Source organism: Musca domestica, unplaced genomic scaffold (assembly GCF_030504385.1).
Source record: "Musca domestica strain aabys unplaced genomic scaffold, Musca_domestica.polishedcontigs.V.1.1 18, whole genome shotgun sequence".
NCBI lineage: Eukaryota > Metazoa > Arthropoda > Insecta > Diptera > Muscidae > Musca > Musca domestica.
Window position 1 is genome coordinate 1,104,263 of NW_026712238.1, and position 23,488 is coordinate 1,127,750.

The window sequence follows — 23,488 nt, forward strand, 5'->3', positions numbered from 1 at the left end:
TTTCGACCAAAACCATTCAAGCTGATGTCAGCCACACTTCGATTATAGAAAATTCATTGTAACCGCATGTCAATAAATTTGCAAATTTTCGGTACCACCATTATCAGGCCACGAAATTGTCCAAAACAAATGTTGGAGAGAGAAAACCCCCAAAAAAAAGCACGAGGACGCTGTCATACATTTAATACAAAATTTCAAAATTGGAACCGCACCACACAACCCCGTGTTTAGTTCTTTGCGTGGGCGGTCGTTTGAGGCCTTGAATTGAATGAAAATGACAATACAAAGCACAAAACAAACAAAAATCAAATTCGAGGCTGAAACAGTTGTCTGAGCAGGCCAGCAGGCAGGCAGGCTAACGAGAATAAATAAAATACAGACAAATTTTTTGGAGGTTATTTATGATTTTAACAAACAAACAAGGGAAGTGCGGCAGACATACATATGTTTTCATGCAAATATAAATTATTCCTGAGGATGCCATCAAAGAAAGGGATCTCTGTGGTTCCTTTGGGATTTTGCAAGGAATGAATAGGGACGATTATCAAGATATTAAGACCATATTGCTTTTGGAAAATCTGCAGTCCCTGCGATTTTTTAAAATTTTTCTAAACTGATTTTGGATGAGGATGTTGAGAGAGTCGACGGAGTTATTTCAGCTTATCCTTTTTTGACCCCATCTTAGACACCACTGAACATATACAGGGTGAGATGAAAAAAACTGCAACAAAGTCAAATGCCATAATTTTTAATTTTATTGAATGAAAGCAACAAATGTCGGAAATAGCATCAAATTTTAGAATAATTTTAAATTTGTTCGAATTGACCACCTGTGGCACGAATTATGACCTTAAAACGGCCAATGAAACCGTCATACGCTGCCCGAATGTTGCTCTGCGGTATTTTGGCCAGTTCCCGGTGAACCGCTTGCTTGAGGTGATCGACACTTTGGTATTTTTGAATGTCCACCCTTGCTTTCCAAAATACTCCAGACACAATAGTCTAACGGATTGGTATCCAGAGATATTGGAGGCCATTGTGCGCTGGAAATTAAGCGATGAACCTCCTAACCATTCTTGGGTGGCGCGTGCTGAGTGCGATTTTGCTGAGTCCTGTTGGAATCTGCAAAATCTGCGGCCAAAATATTTGCGTGCCCAAGGCTTTAATACACCCTCCAGAATATTTTCTCGATAATATTCGTCATTTATTCCGATGCCACGGTCGATTAATACGAGCGGAGAGCGACCATCGGCTGTTATGGCGGCCCACACCATCACCATGGCCGGCGCTTGAGTTCTGGTGGTCAACCGAAGGTGTACATATTTAGCAGACCTCTTTGGCAAGTAAAGACGATCATTTTATTTGTTTACAAACTGCTGGACAACGAATGTTTTCTCATCGGAGAAAACCAAATTCGGCAGTTCACCACTTTCGGCCAAGCGAAGCACTCTTTAGCTCTTTTGAGTTCGTGTTATTCTTTCTGTAGCGGTGAAAGTTCTTGTAGTTTTTGGAATTTCAATGGCTTTACCCCGAGCTCATTTTTCAATATTTGCCAAATGGAATATTGCGATATGTTCAGCTCATGAGCCATTTTTCGGCCACTGCGTTGCGGGTTTCGATCAAGTCGCTTCTTTACTTTTCGAACCATTTCTGGGATGTTGCCGTGGTTTTCCCTTCCGTCCACTTCCTTGACGTCGGACTACGGTACCAGTATCACGGTAATGAGCGATGGTGCGAGACACGAAAGGTTTATTCATCATTTTACGTTTTATCCTGAATGTCTCATTGATATCCCGCAATTATTCCTTTCAAATTACTTATTTTCATTACGTCTTGTATTCCCCACAATTTATTTATTTTTAATTTTGCTTCAATTTTCCACCAACAAATTATGATTTTCTTTTTGCCAAACAATATTTGCTAAAATAAGCCGCTGTTAATAGCTAAAGGCACAAGGTTAACAACATAAATTACAATCAAGTCAACCACACACACAAATGACATCGTCGACATATGTGTTCTCCTCATACTCATATATAAATACAATTCTACACATGTCCTCGAATGGTGGAAATAGACAACAGTGATAACAACAATAACAACAACACCACCAACAATGATAACAACAAGAAATATGCCATAGGCACTGTGTAAACATTCAAAATATGTACCGAGCATAAACACATCTCTAAACCCAGCAACCCAACCATCCGACGACCACCCGCACAAATACTAATAAACTCGGTCCGCCAACGCTTACACATATTCATAAATAAACAACGATCGCGCACTCAGTGCCGCGAAACAGACACTCATACACTTACACTTGAGTATTCAAATAAATTTAGCAAAGCTCAGAATGTCAAATGGGTGCAGGGTAAACAACAAATAAAATTTAATTCGGCGACTTGCAAATCGTTTGCAAATTTATGTTGTACAGCACTTGCCAGCAACACACACATACACACACGCGCGCCATTGCCACATTTGCATTCATTTTAAATAACTTGTGTGTGTCCGTGCATGTGTTAGTGTGACAAGTGGTAAACATAACAACAGCAGGATATCGCCACGAGAACACCTAAAACAGAAATTAAATAAATGCTGAACTAAGGTGGCGCATACAAATGGACCAAATTGAGACAACGAGGGTGGTATGGTAATGCAAAGAAATATGAGTTCCACATTTACAGCTGCAGCAGCTTCCGAAATTTTTTTCAGCTCATCTCTAGCGAGAGACCTTCATCTCATCTGTAGAGGGAGACCTTCTCTTAATCTGTGGAGAGAGAACTTCTGCTCATCTATTGAACGGATACCTAGAGTTCATCTCAATCAAGAGACCTAAGGCTTCTCTATAGAAGGCTCATCTATAAAAGAGACCCATGGATTCTCTATAAAAGGCTCATTTATAGAAGATACCAAAAATTCTTTTATAGAAGAGACCTAAGGTCCAACTATAGAATACACCTAAGGCTCATCTATGAGACCTACAGCTCATCTATAGAAGAGACCAACGTCTCATCATAAGGCTCATCCTTAGAAGAGACCTATCTGTAGAAGAGACCTAAGGCTCATGTATAGAAGAGACCTAATGCTCATCTATAGAAGAGACCTAAGGCTCATCTATCGAAGAAATCTAAGGCTCATCTATCAAAGAGATTCATCTATCGAAGAGATTCATCTATCTATGAGACCTAAGGCTCATCTATCGAAGAGACCTAAGGCTCACATAAAGAAAAAAACCTAAGGCTCATCTATAGAAGAGAGCTAGAGCTCATTTATAGAAGAGACATAAGGCTCAATACTGAAAGTGTCGTAAGAGAAGAGTTCTATGTGTCATCGATGAAAGAAACCTACGGGTCATTCAGAGAAGAGACCTTCAGATCCTCTACTGAGAGACGTTAATTTAGCTTGTCTACAACGGTCACCTGGTCTACAATCCTCGGTCCACAGCTCGCCTATTAAAACTTCTGCTCCACAGATTACCTTTGGAGATTCCTTGCTTCATAGCTAGTATTTGAAGACTGACTTCTCCACAGCTCGTCTACCGACCCTTGGTTCACGACTTGTCTATGGAAACCCCTACTCACACTGAGACTCCTTGCTACCAATTCCTCTTTAGAGACACCCCTCTCCAGGAGATTTCCTGCCTTACATCTCGTCTGCAGACCTCTAGTTCAAAACTTGGCTTTGTTTTTCTTCGTCTTTAAAGACTCCCTTCTCCACAGCTCACCTATGTAGACTTTTACTCCACAGGTCGTATATAGACCCCTGATTCATAACATTTCTATTGATCCTCCTTGCTCTCCAATTAGTCTATTCTGACTCAAATGCTCGCCTACGTATACTACTGGTCCACAGATCTACTACGGTAACTCTTAGCTTAACAAATAGTTTTTGAAGACTTCCCGCTCTACAACTCGTCTCTTTCTTCACAATTTGCCTATGGAGAACTCAGCTCTACAATTTGCTATTGCTCTCTCGCCAATACGTCTATGGATACTTTTTCTTCAGAGCTTCCCTATGTAGGCTTCTGCTCCACAGCTCAGCTCGTCTATGGAGACGTTCCCTGCTTCAAATTGTCTTTGGAGAGTCCCTACGGCAGCTTCTCCATAAAGACTGTCTGCTTCATCAACTTGTCTATTGAGATTCCCTGTTATATTTAAGAAAGCCTCACTTCAGTTGTCTTTAGACAGGATGATCTCTCTTCAACTTATCTTAAAGGGCTCACTTTTTCAGCTGATCTATAGTGTGGAGATATTCTATGCCTGAACTCGCCTTTGGAGGGAAAATACTATCTGGTTCAACCTATTCTCAACTGTCCTCTATTGAAGAAAGCATTTCTATACAGAGAAGAGACTCAAAGCTTTAGTTCATTTTTAGAGAGGAGTGATCTAGTCTCTGGGGAGGAGTAGTTCTCTGCTAACGCTGGCCTATTTGGTTTTTCAATAAAGATCGGATGTCTTAAAGGAACTTTTTCTAGTGTGTATACGAAGATCTCATCATCAGTCTTCAAAAGGACTATTTTTCTCCCTCTCTCTTCAGGTTAGATTCTATTCACTTGCATCCCATTTCTTATATATATCCTCGTCAAAAATTGTCACCAACATTTATTCTTTTTCATTGTCATTATTTTCTCTATTGTGTGTTTGTGTGTTTATGTTTAGGTTAAATCTCCCAACACCTACACCTAATTAACAACTCGAATATAAGCGGGAACTATCAAAACACCAATGCAAATTAATACCGGGAATACCAAATGCAAAATATGCAACCGCACTCCGACACGCCAGGGTGGTGGTGAGTTATTCATATTTAAATACATTTTGGTTTGTCAAGTTGGCTGCTGACTCAGCAACACTAAGCAACTGCGAGCTGGGTGGAATGAAGATGTATTCAAATATTTGATGTGAAATTATCATTCTGTGAAATTAATGAAATTTGATTGCATTTGTGGATGGTGGCAAGCGCAGCATTTTCAGCTAATGGTGGTGGAAGCAATAACAACATAAATTTCTGAAAATTTGAAAAATTTCGAAGAAATTTAGATTAGCAAAATAGTTTTCGAGAAAACTAATTATTTAGTTTGTTATTCTCAGGAAATAAGGTTATAATTTGACATCCTCTGAAATCCTGCAACTATATTTCTATCAGATTTTAAAGTATGCCCCATGGCCAATTGATACCAGTTTTTTTACATATAGGTGTATGTTGCGGTTTTTAGAAGCAATTTAATATATACTTCTTTAAATTTTTCTACACTTCTGCTTGTAGTTTGAGTTTTAAAATTTAATGTAATTCTCTAATTTATCCTCCATTTTTATACCATCCTATATTAATTTACGATACATTGTACAATTAACACCATTCAGCCGATAAACAATATTAGCGGTTGTATCGGCACGAACAACCGCAGTTAAACACTCATAATTGCAGTTGCAATTAATTTTCTTTGAAAGTCAACTAATTTTCCTCATTTGCGGTTTCTTCTAACAGATTCTTCCACAATGGCCATACACATCGTGTCATGAACTCAAATAGGTAAGTTTGTTAAGTAGTATATATGTACAAACTGCATAAGAAATGAATTTAATATGGAAATGACTAAAAGAATTTTTTTTTAAAATAATCAAAGAAAATTGTACTTTGACCACCATAAACTTTTTTGAGATTGCGTAACTTGGCTTATCTTAAGGTTAAAAAATATCGTTTGAATAATAAACTTTGTGAAGTATGAAATCAGTGTTTGATTTTCCTCAAACTTAACTTATTCCAATAAGTTTGTCTATATTAAAGGAAGTGTGAATATCTGATACGGGGAGTATTCCCGCAGTCCAAATTTAGCACAAGCTAATATTTATATCGGACTTAGGTCATGTCCACAAATGGACAATTTTGGACCACTTCTTTTGGTACCTCCTCCACAATAATAACTCTAGAAAAAATTCAAATCCTCGTCTGGGTCTCTTCAATATTATTGTCAATGTTAGATCTACCAGTGATAAGGGCTGACAAGTTGGGCCTTTTTTAGACTGGGATTCCAGGCCAATTTTTTTAACGGCTTGGAAAATCTAGCATTGCTGAACTTGAAATTTAAAGATAAAGTACTGGGCTGTTTTAGAGATTATCCAAACAAAATGGATTTTCAAGCCACATTAAAGGAGCAAATGTAATCTTTCAGTTACCTGTAAGCCATTATTCCCGCTGTCAATGTAAGTAAATAAGCCTTAGATTTCTCGTAAGGTCTTCACAATTACAAAAATTCTCTCCAGTAAGTAAATAAGCCTTATATTCGGCTGGACTTCTAAAAGTATTTGGATTTATTATTCGAGCTAATGTCATTATTGTCAGCAAAATTGGATAAAGTGAACGCAACCTTTATATAAAAGCTGCACCAAAACTAACATTTTGTTGAAAAAGTTGTTAAAAATATTTAGAATTCGGAGGTACCGCTCTATGGGGGGTGTTAGAAAAAGTGGGCTAAAAAATGTGGCTAAAATTATCAGATTACCGAATATCGAAAGGTATTGCGGACTTATAAAGACAATGTTCTGACAGCGGATACAGAACCCAGTACGACCTACCGCCGTTTGAACATGTGGCTTAAATTCCTAAAACCCCTAATATCGGGTTTTGGGGATATAAGAACCAAGGACCTATTAAACAATTCTCTGGTCCACGAAATATAACCTCTATGCACCGAATTTAAAACTTAATTCATCCAAATACATTCCGGTATTTTCGAAAACGTGAGCAAACATGACCCTAAGGGATAAGATATGCATGCGGAATCATAATTTTAATATACCCTCCATTGTATGTAGAGGAATAAAAAAATAGTTCACTCTCAGAACTCTCTTTCCCCAAAAGAAATCCAACAAAAATGATTATCTAGATGAAGGAAATATATTCGGAGTCGGAGGGAAAAAAACTCTACTGTGAGTTTACAACCCAGCTCTTAAGTACAAATATAGAAAAATAGCCTACTACTTCTTACATCTCATGCCACCCCCTCCTCAAAAGGTCATCATTTTGAATTATAATGGCTCCTATAAAATTGGAAATTTGTGTCTCAGAGAAAAAAATACAAATGTAAAAAAAAAAAAAAAATGTAATGTATTTCATAGAAAGCGAAGGTGATATTCGGTTAATTAAACTTTGTGTGTCTTAGGTTTTGTGCAGCATTATCAGAACTCGCCTTTGGGAGCCTTTCCTAAAAATTTTAGCATTTTTAAAAATCATGTTGAAGCTTTATATCTCTCGGCAAATCAATTGACACATTTACCCAAGACCCACTTTTCTGTATATTGGGTCACATCAACACTCAGTATGACTCGCAATATGTTAAATTAAAATAGACCAGCATTTTACTTAAATCTCCCGAAATATTTCACGGAGATTGATTGAAATAAGGCATAAAACATTAAAAAATTATCTATATTCTCCTTACCCCAGATGGGACTCGAACCCACAATCCCCGGCTTAGGAGGCCGATGCCGTATCCATTGGGCCACTGGGGCATTTGTTATGATAATAGCAACAACTCATACAATTTGCTGCAAACAACAAACAAATATTAATTCATGTCCATGGTTATGTACATATTTGTTGTACGCTGCCATATCTCTACAGAGGAAATATATCATTAGGCCAAAACGTGCCTCATCGAAATACTAGTTTTAGATCCTAGGTCTCTTTGGACGAACTCCGTTTCAAGATATTTGGAGTCGATCTAGCGGTGCCCGTCTATATAACTCTCGATAACTGATACCTTTCCCTCAAGGGGCCAACATTTTAAATAGTTTAAAGTCCCATAAAATACAAAATAATTAATCGATGTTTCTTTGAGCTTCACACAACTATGACATATTTCGGTAAACTCCTTCTGGTACCTTCCCCACAATATATTACAATACATTAAAAAAGTCAACATATTGTGGACCGATATATTCCACCAGACCTTGGGTTAATGAAAATAATAGGATATGTGTAATTTAGAGATAATCGGATTTTATAAGAGTTGTAATTATTCAAAATGTTGGGTCTTTGTGGGGGAAATACTTGATGGAGTAGACCGCTATTGTCCATTTTCGCACCTTGAACAAAATCTTATTATTGTTAGTTGTAATTGTTCAAAATTTTGACCTTTGGTGGGGGATTTACTTAAGGGAGTGTACCGATCTAATCCATTTTCGCACCTGACCTAGCACTGACGGAAATATTAGAATTTGCAAAGGTGGAGCAAAATCGGTAAAAAGTTTCTCTTTCTGTGCAAAAAATATATATTTTTTTTTAATTTTCGACCTGACGCAAATATTAGGATTTGCAAAATTAGAGCATTCTCTTTCAGTGCAGAAAATATTTTTCTAGCCTAGCATTGACGCAAATATTAGGATTTGCAAAGTTGGAGCAAAATCGGATTATCCTTTCACCACCACACCAGAAGGAGCGGACCGATGTATTCCATCTTAACATCAGACCTTGGGTTGATAAACATATCGGGATGTATGAAATATGAAGACAATCAGACTCTTACACCACATTTTATGAGAGTTGTAATTGTTCACAGTTTTGACCCCTTGTGGGGGATGTACTTAATGGAGTGTACCGATCTTGTCCATTTTCGCACCTGACCTAGCACTGACGCAAATATTAGTATTTGCAAAGATGGAGCAAAATCGAAAATTTTGACCTTTTGTGGGGGAAGTACCAGAAGGAGTGGACCGATATTGCCCATTTCCGAACTCGATCTATGTTTGACAAAAATATTACGATGTTCCAAGTTGGGACCAAATCGGATACTCCCTGCGAGAATTATCGTGCGCACCAAACAGACAGACAGACGGACGGACGGACATTGCTAAATCGACTTCAAATGTCCTGAAACGGATTTGGTCCAAAGAGACCTAGGGTCTAAAACCGTTATTTTGACTAGACATATTTTGACCGTATCAAATGATATATACCCTCTCTAGACATATGGATGGGTGTTGTATATATCCCCTCATATAACATTTCCTATATTCGGTACCTCGAACGAACTTTGAGTATTTTCAAGGGATTTTGATTTTGTACGCCATTAGAATTCCCTCAGATATTCGCATTAAATTTATTTATTCATTTTTTTTTATAAAAAGTATTTAATAAATATTTTACATTCTATTTTTGGTTACTCTAGTCCTTAATTATTTGTCCATTTGCCTTGTCTCAATTATGTTCATAATTCTGTTCTTTTTTTTCAAAACCATTAAGAAAACATACAGATACAACCAAATCCGATTAATAACTAAAAAGAAAAACTGCCAAATTTATTTCCATACATTTGTTTTTTCCGTTTCATGTTTACGCCTTTATGACCATTACACTATTTTCCGTCGATAGAGCCAAGGTTTGGTCACCGCGTATCTATCTTCCATTCTTTGGCCATTCAATTTGCATTTGACGTGGCTTTTTTATCTGCGTTGCCACGGCAGGGAAAACAAAACAAAAACCGAGGACTCTGTTTTCACATTTTTTAGTTAACACAATCGCATTTTAATCCTGTTTAAGACCCCTTTTTACAGTTTTTTTTTTTTTTTTTATCATCTGTTGTTTGTGGATGCTACACCATGGGTTCTTCCTTTCTTTGGTCGCAACCAATGTGGTTTATTTCTTTTTTTTACGATGTCATTCTGAGCATCGTTGTTTTTATATCCTTCTGAGAGGTGCCAGCCATTGTGGGTGTTTTCCACGTAAATATGTCATGCGATTCGCCGGAAAAGCAATGGAAAAACAACTGAAAAACAGTTAAATATCGCCGATGATTATCGTCAGATTATAAATTGAAGTGAATAAGTAAATTATTATTTAACCCTTTCTTACTGTTATCACTGCTTCGCTTTGTTCCCGCTGTTCTTTAAATGAATGTTAATTCATTAAAGATGTGGCCGGAGTGACTTACTCTGATCGATGCATTTTTTCATTTATTTTATTTTTTTTTTCACTGGAAATGTCTGATAAAACGGAATTTACATAGAAATGTCTTGGGATTGCGAAAGTGTCGAGAAGTAAAGAAAAAATGTAGCGTTTTAGGATTGTAAGTATATAGAGGCTTGTAATGTTTCTCATGATATGTAGGTGGGTGTGGATATTTTTTTATGCTTTAGGCAGCCAAAAAATTTTTTGTGGAATCTAAATCTGCTACAGTACATCTGGCTGCTGCTATATTTATACCCTATTCCAAAATGTTGTGCCGAGTATGCTATTTTCATGCTAAACTTTTCAAATCTCGCATATGGGTCACCATTGCTAACAGACAAAGATTAAGTGCTGGTTTCGAATATTTCTATTTTTAAAGCTAGGATTCAAAAATTGATATTTAACTTTATCTGGCGAAGTGGCAAAAATGTACACGTAGTAGAACAATACGAGTAGAACAATAATTCTTAAATTTAGAGTGTAAAGTTAAAACGAGTAAAAAAGTAGCAAAGTTCGGCCGGCTGAACTTTTAATACTCTCCACCATTTCGAAAGAACTTGACAATTTTCAAAAAAATCCCAAAACTACCACTTAATTGACTATAGTTATATGGGGACTATATGAAGACGTAGACCTGCTTACAAAATTTTTTGTCATAGCTTGTAGTACCCATTAAGATCTTCCAATACGAAATCTTAAACGATTCCGGTTAATAATATTGCTGAAATCATCCAAATATCGACCATCGGGAGGTACTGTTATATGGGGGCTTTACGAAGTCGTGGACCTGCATACAAAAATTTTTGTCATAGGCTGTAGTACTCATTACGATTTTCAAATACGAAATTTGAAATAATTCCGGTAAATAATGTCGCTAATATCATGAAAATATCGAATATTGGGAGGAACCGTCTGTATGCCACTGTAATGACTGCAAAAATGTCAATCTGAAAACATAAATGCCACATTTTCTCGGAGAAATGCTAATATTTCTCAGATAGGACACTATTTTTACGAAGGTTGAGTCCAGGAAAATTGTAAAAACATTGTACTAAAAGCTACTAAATATTGTACTGTTAAATTGCATGTTGGTGGAATTGGAGTAAATATGAACCAGTAAGGAAGAGTCATAAGTCGGCCGGGGCCAACTTTCTGACACCCATATTTATTAGAAGCTCCCGTAAAAAAAAAATTATTTGAAGTAGATCATACCACCTATCAATATCAGTTATAGTTTCCAATTCTGAATCGGTTTTCAATAAATTTGACGGAGGCATTTTTATATTTTATACCAAATAACATTGCTAAAGAGTGTTGGATATCACTTCGAGAAAGATTATATTAAAAAAATATGTATCGTAGCCGATTTCCACAAAACGTACGTCCCGAAATTCACTCCATTTGGGCTGGCATTAGCCATTATTTTCACAATAAACCTGAAATCGGTTGAAGATATATATGGGATCTGTATATAAATCTGATCCGACTATCACCAATCGCAATAGGGTTCGTCCTTGGGATAAACAAATATTGTTAGGAAAATTTCATCTCCATCGGATAATAAATGCGACCTGTATTGTGTTTACAAGAATACATGGACGGACAGACAGACGTACTGACATACATACAGAGTGAGGTGGCTATATTGGTTACAAGCGTACAATAGCATTTTGGTGAGAATTTTCCAGAAAAAAGTTATTCGTGATGGAATTCAAGCGTGATAGTGTGATTTCTTTATATTTGCCTGGAAAACCACAAGTGGCTATCGTTAGAGCACTTCAGCATTTAAATGTGAATAAAACTTTTGTGTCTCGTACCATCGCTCGTTACCGTGATACTGGTAGCGTAACCCGACGTCAATGAAGTGGACGGAAGAAAACAGCAACATCAGCAGAAATGGTTCAAAAAATCAAGAAGCGACTTGATCGATACACGCGTCGCAGTGGCCGAAAAATGGCTTGTGAGCTGAACATATCGCTTTATTCCACTCGGCAAATATTGAAAAATGAGTTCGGGGCAAAGCCATTGAAATTCCAAAAAGTGCAAGAACTTACACCGCAAGTGAAAGAAAGAAAATAGACTTAAAAGAGCTGCTTCGCTTGGTCGAAAGTGGTGAACTGCCGAATTTGGTTTTCTCCGATGAGAAAACATTCGTTGCCAAAGAGGTCAGCTAAAAATGTACACCTTCGGTTGGCCACCAGAACTCAAACGCCGGCCATGGTGATGGTGTTGGCCGCCATAACAGCCGAGGATTGCTCTCCGCTCGTATTATTCGACCGTGGCTTTATAATAAATGCCGAATATTAACGCGAAAATATTCTGGAGGGTTCCTCGATTCATTTCCAGCGCACAATAACCACCAAAATCTCCGGATACCAATCCGTTGGACTATTGTGTCTGGATTATTTTGGAATGCAAGTTTGGCACTAAAATATACCAAATTGTCGATCACCTCAAGCAAGCGCTTCGCCGGGAATGGGCCAAAATACCGCAGAGCAGCATTCGGGCAGCGTGTGACGGTTTTATTGGCCGTTTGAAGGCCAAAATTCGTGCCAAAGATGACCAATTCGAACAAATCTTAACTTATTCTAAAATTTGATGCTATTTCCGACATATTTTGCTTTCATTCAGTTTTTTTATTTCACCCTGTATTTGTAATATTTGAGTTCGGAGATGGACAATATCGGTCCACTTTCTAGTACCTCTCCCACAAAATGTCGAAATTAAAAAAATATATATTTTCTGCACAGAAAGAGAAACGATAATTCGATTTTGCTCCAACTTTGCAAAATGGACAATATCGTTCCTTTCTATCAAGTACATCCCCCACAAAGGGTCAAAATTTTGAATAATTATAACTCTTATAAAATGTGGTGTAAGAGCTTAATTGTCACACATCCACAATACATCCCAATATCTTTATTAACCTAAATTCTGGCGTTAAAATTAAATATCTCGGTCCACTCCTCCTGGTTCCTCGATATTTTCAATAAATTATTTTCTGCACAGAAAGAGAAACTATAATCGGATCTTGCTTCAACTTTGCGAATCCTAATATTTACATCAGTGCTATTTCAGGTGCGAAAATGGACAATATCGGTCCACTCCCCAAGAAAAGGTCGAAATTTTGCATATTCATTAATTTCATAAAACGGGAAATTAACATCCGATTCAATTTAGACTTGGCACATCTGAATATTTCTATTAACGCAGGATCTGTTACAAGAACGGTAGAGATCGAACTATTCCTTCTGGTACCTCCCCCAGAAAGGGTCAAAGTTTTGAATAACCAAAACGTTTATAAAATCCGAAATAAGCATAACGTTCTATTTATATTTAACACATCCCATTATTTCTACTAACACAAGACTTGTTGCTATGATGGAATGTACCGGTCCACGCCTTCTGTTACCTCCCCCATAAAGGTTCAAAATTTTGAATATCCATGAAGCTCATAAAAAGCGAATTTAACATCCGATTCTATTTCAGACTTGGTACATGTCAATATTTATATCAACACAGTATCTCTTTTAAAGATGATAGAGATCTGACCATTTTTCTGATACCTCCCCCACATAGGGTTCAAGGTTTTAAAAAATCGCCGAAAGGAAGTGAAATACACATCCAACTCTCTTCAAAATTTCACACATACAAAAATGTCTACTAACACAAGATCTGTTGTGAAGACTCCTTCGGGTACCTCACCCTCAAAGGATCACAGTTTCCAATTCTTGTGAAACAAATCAGCGATTCTTTACAACTTGGTATTTTTAAATTTTTCTCTCGACCAGAAACCTGTGATGAATATGGAATTTCTGATTTCGCATAAAATTGGATTTAAATGTTCGATTTTCTTGCCTATTAATTTTGCCCATACCAATATTTATATCTGTATTAGATGAAGTAGGAAAATGAAAGGAATGGAATCCGTCGACTGGAATCTCACGCACATTTTATCATCATCTAAAAATTATCGCATATCTCATTTAAAGTGAAGGAAGTAGTCGTTATAGTCCAAACCTGGCACGTCGCAATATTTATATTATATTTATTTGGGCCCGATACGATATTGGGCCCATTCCTGCGAAAAATACTCCTAAGGGCTTAAAAATTTGAATAAGCATAACAGAAGTCAAAATAATTTAAGATAATCTTACATTGGCTGGGGGTATGCATCTTTTTTTTGAAAATTTCGACCTTTTTTAAGGGAGGTACCAGAAGGAGTGGACCGATATTGCCCATCTCCGAAAAATATTACGAGGTACGGGCGGCGCTAAGTCGACTTCAAATGTCCTGAAACGGATTTGTTGCAAAGTGACCTTGGATCTAAAACCGCTATTTCGATTCGGCACGTTTTGGCCGTATCGAAAGATATATACCCCTTCTAGCCATATGGCTGAGGATATTATAAAAAAAATTATTTTTGCCTTTAGCCGACTCATCAAACATATTACAGTTTTTCAATGGTATTATAGACCATGAAAAACTTAGTACCTATTAAAATGATTTTCCATTTCTCATCCCATACTTCGCCCTTAACAAGACCTGTATGTTAAATTTCAAAATTCTGACTCATTAAAAACATAACGTAGTTCCAAAAAAGTATTTTCAGAATTTTCTAAGATTTAGTGCATTCGAGTACAATTTTAGTACAAATTGTAATAAACCTTGGCTTTTTCGACTACTTTCACAATAAGTGACTTTAAGCTACATATCTGAATTCTAGCTCAACTTCCTTAAATTTGGCGCTCTTTTAGTATTCAAAACGTACGATTTTTAAATAGAATTTCTGTATACCAAATTTCGTAATTTTACCACTGGTCTTATAAGATTTAGTACTCTTTAGTAGGAGTTTCCAAAAAAAAATCATCAACAACATATTTATCTTCCCCTTTCTAATTTAAATATTAAATACTTGAGGCCATACTTACCACATTTAAAATTTTTGCAGGACTTCAGAATAAGACTCACGATGAAATGAAATATATATTTTTTAAATTTTACCTTTATTTTATCCATTCACTTTCTATCGTTTCATAACTATTTACAATTATATTGCACAAAAAATTATATTTCTTCTTTTTTTCCGTATTTCACAATTTTATTTCATCGTTTTGTTTTTCACTTTCAAATAAATATGTTCTCAGCATTTTTTTTTGGTTTCTAATCAATCGACTAATAATTAAATTTCGAACGCCCTCATACATCTTTGTACACAAGAAATCATTACTAAAATCATTTTTCATGATATTCGTCACGGGTTTCAGCTTCATTTCTTTTTTTTCAAAATGTCTTTTTTTCTGATGCCTCGAATTGGTTTTGGTTTCTCTTTTCTCCTTGTTTTAAGTTTTTTTGTCTGATTTTATGAAATAATCATTTTTTTATTGTTAGTTTTGTTTTTTTTTTGTTATTCGTATTGATTTTTCTTGTTGACATTCATTACTAAAATAATTGTAATTTGATTTAGGTTTTTTGTTTCTGTTCTTTTTGTTTGTTTTATTTCTTTCTTTCTAGTTTTTGTTTTTGTCATATGTTTTTTCTTGTTGCTATACTAAAAATTATCGTTAAATGTTTTTGTTTTTCTCAGTAATCTTCTCAGTTTTTTCTATATTAAATTAACATTTACACAAATAAGAAAAATAGGTAAAATTTGTTTATTTATTTAGTTTTATTTTGGTTTCTATTAAAAATATCAAATTCAAGGAATTGTTTTTATTTTCATTTTTTCATTTCATATAATTGTTTTCTCTAATTATTGGTTTTTATTACAGTACAGGTTTTTTTTTGTTTTCTTCCGGTAATTTAGTAATAAAAATATTTATATATACGTTTACAATTAACTAACGATAACAGTATAAATTTTGATATTTAGACAACAGTTATTTTCAATAGTTGGATTTTGTGGTTTAATTCATTCAGAGAAATATTCAACTCTGGAAATCATATAATTTTAGAATTAAAATCATATATTTATAGAAAGCGAAGAAATAGCCGATTTGGTTCAAAATAGGTCTTTTTCCTCCCCCTCAAAAATCAGAATTTATAATACTCCAAATTTCAGCAAGTTATAGATCTAATTTTTAGGCAGAGAAAATCAAAATAATTTTGATTTGTATAAAAAATATTGAAAGTGTATCTTCACCACTCTATACAAAGTGGGAAATACTTTATTGCTTTTTTAATTTTTATATCTGTTTTCATACTTTTTGAAGAGCTTTCGATACGTGGATTTTTTAAAGAATATTTCCTGAAGAGCCTTCAAGACATAGATTTTTTAAAGAATATTTTCTGAAGAGCCCTCAAGACGTAAATTTTTTAAGAACATTTTCTGAAGAGCTTTCAAGACGTGGATTTTTAATAATTATTTTTTGAAAATACAAGATTTTGGTATTTGTTGCTCGTAATGTCTACTTAAATCTTTGTCAGAAAAATGTTCTAAAAATATTTAAGCTATTAAGATAATTGTTTAAGAAGCCGGATTGTAAGACCTTTCGAAAGTGAGGAGGGTATATCAAGATTTTCATGCCGTTTGTAACTATCGGAAATTAAACAGTGATCATTCTTATTTTAAAATTTTTGCTGAGCGTTTTTATGGGTTTTTATTTGGAAACCCATTTCTCATAAACGCAATGATAACGAACTTAAATAACACATGTGATTTTTAAATTTTCTTGAAATTAAAAAGAAAAACAAAATTTTCTTGAAATTAAAAAGAAAAACATATGCCAAGAAAATTCACATTGATAAACACCACACACCCATAAACATACATGTACCCATGAGTTTTTGCTACACTCATATCAATCGCCCCAGTGGCCCAATGGATACGGCATCGGCCTCCTAAGCCGGGGATTGTGGGTTCGAGTCCCATCTGGGGTAAAAGGAAATTGATTTTTTCTGATGTTTTACGAGTTGGATTAGGTAGAAATAATTTGTTAACTCAGACATTAGCTTTTGTATTTAAAACAACACAACATTATTAACGCCTATTTCTTTTTTGATTTTTTTCAGATTTCCAATGTAAAAAGACGATATCTGCAGGTAAGTTAAATTACAAATACAAAATTTCAAATAAATGAATAAAATTTACTTGGATAATATTATTTTCCGTATATGACGAATACGTAATGTCATAATAAATTCATAAAAAATCCTAATGGAGTATGTTTATACTTATATGGTATAAAGGTATTCTAAGATTATCATTCTTTTGCAACTCCTTACTCTCTGCTTTAATCATCCTAGTTTCCGGAAATATTGAAGTGGGCGTATAAAATGTGTATAGCCCCAGTTTGTTTAGCATTGAAAACAGTCAGCAAAATAACGGCTTTGCACCCTATACCAATTTTGACAAAACTCCTTACAGTGTACAACTTTGATATTTGAAACAGTAGTTTATATTGTGTCTGTGATAATTGGTATTGAAAATGAGGTATTTCGGATCACGTTTTCGTATATCCCCCCATATAACGGATTTAGCCAAATTTGGTATTTCTTCTTCATAATAGGTTCTACAACCGGAGTCAGACAAGGATACCAGTCGCGCCCTAAAGCTGAATTTTGGCATAAAGCTAGAACTTACCGTTACAAAGAAAATGACAAAATCCCCAAAAATCCAAGGGTGTTCCAAAAAAATTATTTGCGGTCAAATACTAGTCATATGACTACAGAGAGTATAGAGGATCCAAATGATTAGATACTAATCGTCTTTGAAACAAATTATGGCTAAATTTCTGAACTTTTACTGTCCGTCTGTCTATTGGTCTGATGCGCACCATATATCTGGAAGGGAGTATCAAAATTCTCATACAAAATAATTTAACTCATTGAACAAGAAATAATTTTTTGTCTATTTCAGTTGCAATATAGACAAAATTGGACCATATTCAATTACTCCCAAAAAAGGTCAACATTTTTAAATTTCCCTAACTCTTACAAAATGTAAGGGAAGAGTCCAATTGTCTTCAAATTTTGCACATCCCAATATTTCTACTAACAGAAGATCTGATATGAAGATGGGATATATCCAACCACTCCTCAAAAAAGACAACATTTGAATAACACTAATGAAACTCGAAGTGAGCATCTGATTTTTTTTAACAGGTAATAGTTGTACCAGTATCTCCCACACAAGCATTTTTGATTAATTATAATTCTCATCCTATGCGAACCAAGTTTACTATTTTCTGCAAACTTTGTATATCATAATATTTGTACCAACCAGAGAAGATGGAATTTATTGGCCCATATCTTTGGGCACCTTTGCTTTTGTAAATATGCAATATGATGGTCCAGTCTTCTGGTACCTCCCTCTCAAAATTTTAAAATTTTGATTAACAATTATTCCCATAAATTTGGGATCGACTTCGATTTTCATCAAACTTTGCCAAACATGCCAATATATTTTATCAGTATTAGATAAAGTGTAAAAATGGAATATATCACTTGACTGTTTCTAGTACCCACCGAACAGGAATTCAACAATTTCCAAAACACATATACGCATATCTCATATAAAGTGTAACCTAGTAATGTTTTTATTAGAATTTGGTTAGAGGCGAAATGAACAATATTGACCCCCAGTATCACCACAACCACAAATTTTTAAATGATCTTAAAACATGTAGAAATATATCAAAATAAACGTGTTTTTATATGAAGCTCGAGTTAGGTGGAAATTATTGATTCACTCTTTCTCGAAACTCCCCTGTCCGGTCTTCTTAAAACTTGGCGTAACTCAATATTCATTCTAGCCTTCTCGATCAAATTTATAAAAAAAAAATCACAATTTCAAACCATAGGCTAAGGGTATATCAAGAATTCAATTCGAAAAATTACTTGCTCTGTTCCAGGACTATAGAAATGTAACTACGATAACCGATTTTTCCTTTATGATATCGAAAAAAATGCAAAACTAGTAGATTATTGAGGGTTCTGGAATAGGGGAACTGTTTTCCAAGAATAGAATATTTTTCTGAACAATTTTACCAATATAACAAATTGTATAGATCTAATTTTGCATTTTCATTGAAACCTCCATCAAGTGGAAATCCAATACAAAATTCTAACATTTAATTGAAAATTAAATAAATAAAAAAAAATATTTAAAATAAAGAAATGTATGAGCTGATTGTTTGGAACGTCATACATATTCCTCAGAGAGGGAAAGAGAGAGAGAGAGGTCTCAATCTAAAAATTAAAGATAAATAATATTGTTATTCCTTTCAAATCATTTTTTTTCAATTCTTTTAGTGTGGTTTTCGCTCTTTAATTTAAAAAATTCTATTAAAATTATTTGTTTACAATTATTTACTTTTTAAAATATAATAATTTAATATATGTACTTACGTTTGTAATAGACACACACACTGAAACATATACACTTTATGGATTCAATAGTGGAGAGAGAGAGAGAGAACATTTGGAAATAATTTACATAAAAAACATTATATCCTACTAAGGATAGCTAGCAATGGTCTTTTAAAAATCCTCTAAAACGAGATTTTTTGTTGTTATTGTTTTTTTTTCAAGGAGTTTTATTATTTTTTTTTTTTTCAAATTATTTTTTTTTGTTAAATTCCTAAATTATATAAATTCTAATTTCTGTACAATAGTTTTCTTTTTTGTTTTGTTTTCATAATTGGTTTATTTTCCTTTTGATGATGAATAGGATATTTGTTTAGTGGTTGATTTTATTTGTTTGTTGTTTTTTTTTCATATTTTCTTTAATTAACTTTTCTATAAATAAATTTGATCTTTCTTGAATTTTCATAATTATTAAATTATTTATGCAGTTTTTTGTTTTTTTTTCTTTATTTCTATAGTATGATTCCATTTGTGTTTGTTATATATTTTTTTTCTTTCAATTATAATCATAAATATTGTTTTTTTTTTTCTTTGTTTCTTGAATTCCTTATCATTCTATTAACACATCCACTTAAAGCCTTACATTGTTGGTTGTTATTTTTACTTATTTATCATTTCGATTATCCCCAATTTGGGAGACATAAATGTGTCTATGTGTCTGTTTTCTTTTTATTTGTTTACTAAACTAACATAAATCAAAATGTACATTTAAATTAATCATTGATATAATATGGTTTGGTTTGGTTTGCTTTGGTTTTATTGGTAACATATACACTTTACATTGATATTTTCTGTTTTTTATTTCTCAGGAAAATTAGGACTTAAAATTTATTATTTATAGATTTTTGTATTTAGTTTTTAGTTTGTTGTTGTTGTTTTTTCATTTTTAAAACGAAAAATTTGACACATTTCTCTAGACCATTATTTACAAAGAGCTATTGTTTTGTGTTTTCTTTATAAGCACTGGATAAACATGAAGGGTTTGGAAGAATAAAAATACTTAATTAGTACAGCAAAGCTTCATTGAGGATTTTTTTATATACTTATTTCGAGGGTAGGATTTTAATTTTGGGAAACTTAGACTTACAGTTAACGCAACGATCGATAGTGATTATACTTTATCTTTATATATATTAGTACACATCTCAAATTTCGGGATTAAAAACTTTTTCTCCATTTGGTGACATTTTTGTACGACAACAGTTAAAATCGTCAGTACAATCAAGAGTAATTTAAGGACCTGTTTTAATTCAAAATAAGTTCTAAATATTTTCTGAGTTAAATCCAAAACGTGACATGGAATGACATTTCTTTTTTTTTTTTCGTCATACAAAAACAATTTATAACTTTATAGGACAAAACTGTATAACACAGTTCAAATACCTCCCCCGGCTATAAAATACTAAATATTTTAAGGTTCCTAAAAGTGGCATTCCGAGATTATAACAACATAGTAATTTTTAGAACTTAGTGCTATTTAGTACTTTTTGGGAAAAGATTCAGCATTTGACGTCGTTTTACCCCTTACGGCTATACCATTCGAAGCTGTTAAAATATGTCTCATGGCAATTACGAATTTAGATCCTTTTATACCCTCCACAATACATAGTATGGAGGATATATTAAGTCCGTCATTCCGTTTGTAAATCATCGAAAATATAATATTAGACCTAAGAAAGTACATATATTCTTGATCAGCGTAAAATTCTAAGAAGATTAGCCGTGTCCGTGCGACCCTCTGTTGTAATCATGTTAGAGTCAAAACAAATTAAGATATTAAGCTAAAATTTTGCACAGACCAGACTTTTGTGCGCAGGCAGGTCAAGTTCGAAGATGGGCTATATCGGTCCGCGATATCGTATAGCCCTCATATAACGGTACCACCCGATATTCGGTATTTTGATGAATTTAGCCCAATTTTTCAATGAAATTTTCTCAATATCCACACAAGGAGTTCCCTTTGAGTACTTTACCCCCAGGAAAAGAATTGTCTATATAGGTCCACGATATCGTATATCTCCCATATAACGGTACCTCCCGATATTCGGTATTTTTATGAATGTAGCCAAATGTTTCAATGGAATTGTCTGAGAATTCACACCAGGAGTTGCTTCTGAGTACTTAACCCCCATATAACGGTAATGAGTACTACAACCTATACCAGACAATTGTCTATGCATGTCCACGTCTTCGTATAGCCCACATATAACGGTACCTACTTTTATCCGGTATTTTGATGATATTAGCAAAATTATTCACCGGAATTGTTCCAATTTGTATTTTAAGTTCGGAATCGAGACAAAAAAATTACTTATACAGGTCTCCCATGTAACGGTTTCCTTTTAAGTGGTATTTTTGATTATTAAGAGATTCGTCAAAATCGCGAAACTTATCAGCATGTTTACTTGTTCTATTTGTATGAAATCCATTTCAGGACATTTGGAGTCGATCGGGCCTCGTCCGTTTGTCCGTTTGTCTGTCTGTGTATCTGTTTGCAAGTTTCGATATCCTATATACTCAGCGGAGCAACATTTCAAAAACCTGCTCGAAAAGTATAGAAATTCGGAACAGTTTTTAGTTCTTCTCATGATATAGGGCATTTTGGTTCGCTTTTGGAAAAAATAAAATTTTAAAATTTAAATTCATGGGATATTTTGCATTTGATACGTCTTAGTAACCAAAAAATACTAATACTAAATTAATCGAATTTCACTGTCTTGAAAAGATGGCAATGGGTCAATATAGATTTTGTTGCCAGTAGCAATGACTTTTGAGGCTTTTCTTCAGAAGCATCAGAGGAAGCTATTGAGTTGACAACCATCATCGCCATATCCACGCATATCAGTCGAGAATTAAATTAGGACCTGTCGTGCCATAGAATAGTGCTGAGAGCCCTAGAGCTATCAAAGGCATTCGATATAGCCAACCCCGCCACACTGTTTTAGGGTGTAGAGAGAACTTCCCCCGGCCAAGTTTGAAACATTCGATAATCGACTATATGTGTGGACGCCAGTGGTACGTGGAATATGGAATGGAAATAGTGACTTTGATCTGAAATTCCTCAATAGTCAAAAAAAAAAAAAAAACCCGTCCAAAAAAAGACAAAATTATGAAAATATATTTTTCCACAGAACAGTGTGGCTTGTTTGTTCGGGATACCGTAGTATTTTGTTGTTGCAAAATGGTCAGGCTTATCCCTTTATTGTTGTTTTTATAAAAACAACGTTTGTTTATTATGTTGGGAAATATTTTTAATAAAAATCCTTGGTCGCCCTGCAAATGTTAGATAAAGTTAAAATTAGATATTTGGTTTATTCTCAGATTTAAAAAATTTTTTTTGTAAAAAAAGTTCTTCTTTTCTTTTTGACCCCTTTTTGCTTTCTTTTCTTTTTGACCATGCTTTTTAAAACGCGAAATGATACTACAATTTTCTTCAAATTTCTCACATTGCTGCCATATTTGTACTAATATGGAACCTAATGTGAATATGGAATATATAGGTCCAATTTTCTTCTTCGAAGGGAACATAAATGGTTAAATATTTAGGGAATTTATTTTTTCGCAAACTGACTTTTATTTTCAAACTTCTTTTGTAACTGTCGCTGATGACTTATGATAAAAAATCAATTTGTTAATGCATAATATTTGATGATTTATCTGGTTTCCTCTGCTATTAGTTTGTATTAAGAAAAATAAAATTAAAAAAACTAAAATGAAAATATAATAATATTCTTTGTAGGCACATAAGTAGTAATGAATGAAGGACTTTCATGTGTTGTATTAAAAAAGGCCCGAGAATGCTTGCCCAGTGCTTATAAGTACATTTATTGACATTTATGATAATTATCCTTTCTATTTTCAAATACTTTTATATATTTAACTTTTTTTGGTTGAAAAGAGGGTGGTGGGCTTAACTCATGATATATTTTTAATTTTCATTTTAAGTTTTTTTTTTATTGTTTTTGAAAACATTATAGATTGTATAGATTCTTGTTGTTTTTGTTTTTTTAAGTGATAGTTTATATCAGCATTAATTATCCAATATGAATTTTCAAGATATTTGTTGTTTTATTATATTTTATTAAATTGTTGTATTGTTATATCATTCTCTAAACGACTTGGAAAAGTTCGTCCATAAAGAAGAAACCAAATTTGTAGTTATAGA

At 34.0% G+C, this 23,488-nt stretch overlaps 2 non-coding genes across 2 annotated transcripts; one reads left to right on the top strand and one right to left on the bottom strand.

Annotated features, from left to right (window-relative positions):
- Nucleotides 1–7,447: 7,447 nt before the first annotated feature.
- Nucleotides 7,448–7,520, bottom strand: TRNAR-CCU (transfer RNA arginine (anticodon CCU)). The gene has a single exon. It is a non-coding gene; the product is annotated as a tRNA-Arg (tRNA).
- Nucleotides 7,521–16,763: 9,243 nt separating this feature from the next.
- TRNAR-CCU (transfer RNA arginine (anticodon CCU)) lies at nt 16,764–16,836 on the top strand. Its single transcript has one exon. It is a non-coding gene; the product is annotated as a tRNA-Arg (tRNA).
- The last annotated feature ends 6,652 nt before the right edge of the window (nt 16,837–23,488 follow it).